Genomic DNA, 5,701 nt, shown 5'->3' with positions numbered 1-5,701 from the left:
AAAAAACAACCAAACTATAATGAATAAAACAAAAAACCTAGGAAAATTTCTGTATTGAAACAACTTAGTTTTTGCACCTTGGGAAAAGCTTTGCAGAATTCAACATGAAATTTAGTAGTCATTCTGCACAGAAACATGTGATACAGTGTGTAAAGCGTATGCACATTCTTACACGTAGTTTTGTATTTTTCAGATTCCCAATTCTCATCTGATGATTTAGCCTGAGTTGCCCTTAAGTCTATAAAGCAAGGATGAAATCGCTGTCATACCTCACAGAGGCTGTGTAATACATAACTAGATAAGAAAGACACAATTATTTTTTCCTTCATGACAGTTCTACCCCAGAACTCTGTCACTTGAAATATTCTCTCCTGCTAAAACTTAAAGTGACATTTCTGGCAAGACCAACTTACCCAGTATTCTACCTGATAGTAGGACATCCTGTCCAGTATCAAGCAATCCCTGTAAGTTTCTCCTGAGTAATGCCCTTGAAATGTTTTACTAAAGAAGACACTGGGAATCAGTTCTAAATTATTGCTGTTTACCTATGAGATATCCCTCTAGAAAAATCAGTTCTGTGGCATAAGTTCTTATCTATAGCTGCTGCAGCATCTTAGGGATTTGAAATACTAGCCAGCCATGGAGCATCACTGCTTCATTGTGTACTCTCACCTGTAGTTTAGCCATAGCCATGACTGTGCAAAACATCTCAGGTGATACATTAGAACAAAATATCTTGTCACTCTCCAACTTCCTTTTCCAGCTGAAAATGTTTATTTTCCATGTGTGATGGGTTTACATGACAGTAATAAGGCATGGAGGAGGGAAGAAGTGAGTTTTCCCTTTGTTAAATAGAAGATGAAAAGCAGTTAAACATAATCCTAGCGATAAAGCTGTTGATGAGGCAAAATTTGTATTTGTGTTAGATTACATTTGGGTACGGAGCTTAGTATTAGAGTTAATTGCAATCTCTAATTCAACAGGTTTTTGTGTGAATCAAACAAATTAAAAAACAACATCACAAAAAGAAAACCAACAACCAAGCCTGTTTTGCATTCCCTACAAGTAATTAATGTAGTCAGCTACTTTAAGTTGTGAAGAAGAACTTGATATGAAATTAGAATAGCCAAGAGTGTATTCAGAAACCTTGCATATCTTAACAAAGGGAATATAGGATGGATGACGACTGCTTAACATCACCAGACAAAAAGAAATTTCCCCTGTCATCAGACTACCGTTGAGTAGCCAGCACAAGGTTTTCTTTGCCATTACTTTAACAAATGACAGTTACTCAAAACTCTGGTCAGACTCTCAATTCCCATTGCACATGTTGCTACAGAAACACAGCTGTATAGTCTCTAAGTTGTAACAGGCCTCAGCTATTTTAAATAAATTCTGACTGAAGAACACATCAAAAGAGACTATATCTAAGGGTTTGTAGTTAAGTAACTGTGGGCACATATGTTGGAAAGAATTCAGGTCTGGTCTATTGTTGGGGGTAGCTTCTTATTTTGGGAAAGCAAATTGAGTTGTGAGAGAAAACTGAGGTAGACAGATCAAGGACTGTAGTGACAATATTATTGAGCAGAATGTTAGCCATGTAAAGATTTGCACACATGCAAAAAATGCTTTCAGAGTAGAGATTGCCTTGTGCTGATTTATTTTTAAAGTAAGGGGATCGAGTGGTAAATAACTATGCAAGTTGCATGTAGAACAAAAATTCAATGAAATACCAGCTTTGTAATGTCAGATGGTTGGTTCGACTGCAAAATCATGCGCTGTAGGTACAGAGTGAGCACTGGGTTCTCAAAAAAAAAAACAAACCCTCAGTTTCTGTTGGTTGTTTTTATGTCTGTGAGGTGTAATAATACTAAGCTCAAAATTGAATTTGAGATACATAGATTTTCTTTTTAGACTTTTTTTTTTTTACTTGATCTACATGGGTAAATTTGACTCAGGTACCGAAAGACCAGTATGAGACCTATCCGCCTCCTTAATCCTGTGTAATTTCTAATTTAAGCCCTACTTAAAGGATTTATGGGGGACTTAAGGAGAGTCTTTGGGCTGGCCTTTTACAGAGGAGTGAAATTTCATGCTTAGTGTAACTTCTTTGTGTTGTAGTTTTCCAGTCTGACATGTCTATAACAACAGACAAATACATCTCAAAGAGGCTGATTTATGCCTTTAAAGATGCTTTAAGATCTTTGGCAAATGCTACAATATAAGTATAAATTACCATCATAATAACACCTTGCTTTGCTTTGAAGAAGTCCCTACTTAACACTTTGCTGCATTATGTGGTGAATCTCAATAATCGTGGATCAAATTGAATCTTGGTTACAGCGGGCACCATTTTCATCCCCCTCAGTGAGATTTGCACCTGATCAGAACCATCAGTCTAAGGTGGTTCTGAGCCACGGAGGCACATGGGGATTGCTTGTTTCTTGGCTAGCTTGTGGTAAAGCTCCTGTTGTCAATGAACACCTGAGGATGTGCAGCTGTTCGTGGTAGCCTGGAATGTGGTCCTGAGTGTTCTTCAGGTTCCTGATGTCTTCTCTCTAGTTTCAAGTGTTGGTCTTCTGTATTCATTGGCAGCTGTGCAGCTGTCCTGCAGTTGGTGAGCAAATTACAGTGATGTCTGCATAGGGCAGTCAAGGTTGATGAGAATTATGAAGATAGAGTTATTTTTAACACAAGTGACTTAATGCCAGAGGTTTTGATAAAACTAAACAGTGGGTTGAATTAACTAGTAATTCAATATTACAGTACATACTTTATTTATTATCATTATTGTTTTATGTTCAGGCAATTCCCACAAATACATTGTATTGGTTAGAATTGCTTTACAAGGGTGCTTTATTTTAGTGTTAGTTTTGTCCCTTTATTTTCCACCTAAAGCTTAACTAACATCTGAACTTACATTGCTAGGAGCTTTTGGAAGAGATCGATGATCCTGTGTCTGAACTTCTACTGGGTGATTAGGACCATCCCTTACATGGTTTGTTAAGGATGAGGAACAAGCTGGCTGTAACACACTGGTACCAACATTGTCAACGTTTCTGCAGAGGTTGCTGCCTTTTCAATTTGGCCTTCATAGGCTGTTTTGGCTGATGGTAGTAGTTGCTTGTAGGATGTTCAGATGAAGGAAATTAAGTGAAAAGTCAGGTGCTGGGTATACAAGGCACTTGTTATGAAAACAAGTACGTTGTGCTTCTTCTATACATCAGGGCAGAGAGAAGGATCATAGAATCATTAGGGTTGAAAAAGAGCACTAAGATCTAGTCCAGCTGTCAACCCCTGCCACCCTGCCCACATCCCTCAGTGCCACCTCTCCACAGTTCTTCTCCACTATGGACAATGACTATACCACCCCCTGGTGAGATTCTTCCAGTGCATCTGAGAAGAAATTTTTCATAATATCCAACCTGAGATCACATGATTATTGCATATGGCTGTGGTGTGCAGGTACAATCTTTGTAAAATAATTTAAAAGTGTTAAGGTGAAAAATAAGATTGTTTCAAAGACTTTTCATTTTTTTATAATTATGAAATAAATGTAATTAGGGACTGAACAGATGGTAATGTAAGACAGTGTACTCTGTTAAACTCTGTATTTCCCAATTCTGGAAGAATGTTCTTTCTTTAGTCCTCTAGATCAAGATATGACAAAATCCAGCATCAGTAGAATATGAGGGAAAAAAATCAGAATCTAATAATGTTTCTGCAGATGTGGCATTACTTAAAGTAAAAAAATATTGAAAACAGTGTTAAGTAAGGATCCTGATGCTCTGAGTATTGTAAAAAGAAGACCGTAATTGCTTGAAAATACTGTCCCAAGACTGTTTGCCCACCTTGTCCCCTGGGATCACTAACATTAAATTTAGTATATTCCTATTATGGGAAGAAACGAGAGTAAAACCTTGAAAGAGTACTGGAGCTAAAAGCAAGTTATTAGAGATCTCTAATTGAAAATTGAAAGTGTGTAACTATGAGCTGTTAATAATTAAACCTCCAATATTTTCACGTGAAAAATCTGCATTTCATTTTAGGTAAGCTAAGTTTGTGGTAAGTCGTTGTGGTAAAAGGAGAGATGGATGGGCAAGAGCTCTGAAAACAGTAAATGGGCAACTTAAATACTCTTCCAGTGTGCGTTCTTCACATGTTTGGCAAAAGGTAGAGGGCAAGGCTCATTTCTTATTGTGTATACAGCACTGTGAGGGGCATCTGTACTTACTAGGGTGCCAAAGTAAGTGCTATTGCTATAAGGATAATGCATAGCAATACAGCTACTATCATTTTGATACACTGGTATGTACATGTAAGTGTACTCTTTACATTTTTTCATCTAAGCTCTATGTATACTAGATAAAAAGTTTGGGGTTTATTTTGTGTTTTTGGCTTTTTTTTTTTTAATAAGTGTCAGCTGATAGTTTTAAAATCCCTCATAAAGACGAGGCAAGCACAATGTAAGGTGTATCTGCTGACTGAGGCAAAACCTGACCTTCCCAGGTTTTGGTCTGCCTTCAGTAGTTTTTAAAATATAGCTCTACCTCTGAAAAGACAGCTGAAGTCCTGGTGTTTGGGGCAGAGTGAACATCCAGTTCCTAAAAGTGTCTCCTTGATTGCAATTTACTGTTCGGTGAGAAGCATAGCTATCTCCTGCTCGTTGCAGGAGGGCTGCCTGCAGCAGCAGATGGTTTGTGCTGAGCCTGGGTGATTCTGCTCTCCTCGTGTGGAGTGAAGGTTCCCTCTGTCACTTGTTCTCTGCGAAACCAACTCATTTGTGATGGCATCGGAGTTACAAATCCTTCAGCAATGTCAACATCCTTAGTTTTTACCAATTTTGACTGCCAGCATGATAACCGTATGGTGACACTGAGAGCTCTACTTTGCCTAGCTCTTTGATACAACACAGTGGGGAGTCTTGTAACTGAAGGAGGAGTGCCTGTGACTATCAGAGCAGCCTGTGCCCTGCATGCAGCCTCGGGTCGGAGAAATACGTTCCTGCCATAAGTGATGTCAAATACGGCTTCTTTTTTATCTCCATGTTTTATGGGGGGGATAATTTGGCAGCATGAACACGTGTATTTTGTCTAAACCTGATGTTTTTCTTGATGCCTTTTCATTACATGTGCCTGTTATTCATTCTGATAGTTGAGAATGGGACCCTCCCCAGAATTTCTCCGTAGATGCATTACAAAAGGAGTGAATTATCGATATATTAACGTATTTTGTTTATTTCTACTGTTCCTGTACACTTGGCTTCTTAAGTCTCCGTAGTATCGCAAAGGAAGAAAAGGAAGAGTCTTTACTAATTGCATGAGGGAGATCTAATGGCTTTCCTAGAACAGGGTGGCTTAGAAATTCCTGCTGAAATCGCTGCCGGATTTTACATAGCGATAACAAAGACCTCTCATTGACACAGAGCACGACAACCTGTGCAGGCGAACCCGTGGAATTAATTAGATACCGACGATGCCTTTAATAGGAATCGGTCGTTTCTCCAAATGAGAAAGCTGTTGTGAGAACGAGGAATAGCACCTCAGCTAGGGGATCGTGCATCGTTACATCTCCTCGAGCTCAGAAGGCGGGGAAGGTACCACCGTCTGCTTATCCTCTCCTTTACCACTTACCTCAGCAGGGAGATGCGACAGTCCGTTCGCCGGTGTCATTGTGGCAGCCGCGGCATTCCCAGGCAACT

General features: G+C 39.1%; 1 protein-coding gene across 8 annotated transcripts in view; it reads left to right on the top strand.

Moving 5' to 3' along the window:
• The window catches only part of ZMIZ1 (zinc finger MIZ-type containing 1), a 280,166-nt gene that overhangs the window by 229,030 nt on the left and 45,435 nt on the right, over nucleotides 1-5,701 (top strand). The gene's annotated exons all lie outside the window — the stretch shown is intronic.

The sequence above is a fragment of the Meleagris gallopavo genome, chromosome 8 (genome assembly GCF_000146605.3).
Source record: "Meleagris gallopavo isolate NT-WF06-2002-E0010 breed Aviagen turkey brand Nicholas breeding stock chromosome 8, Turkey_5.1, whole genome shotgun sequence".
Taxonomy (NCBI): Eukaryota; Metazoa; Chordata; class Aves; order Galliformes; family Phasianidae; genus Meleagris; species Meleagris gallopavo.
This window is presented reverse-complemented; position numbering and strand designations above follow the sequence as displayed.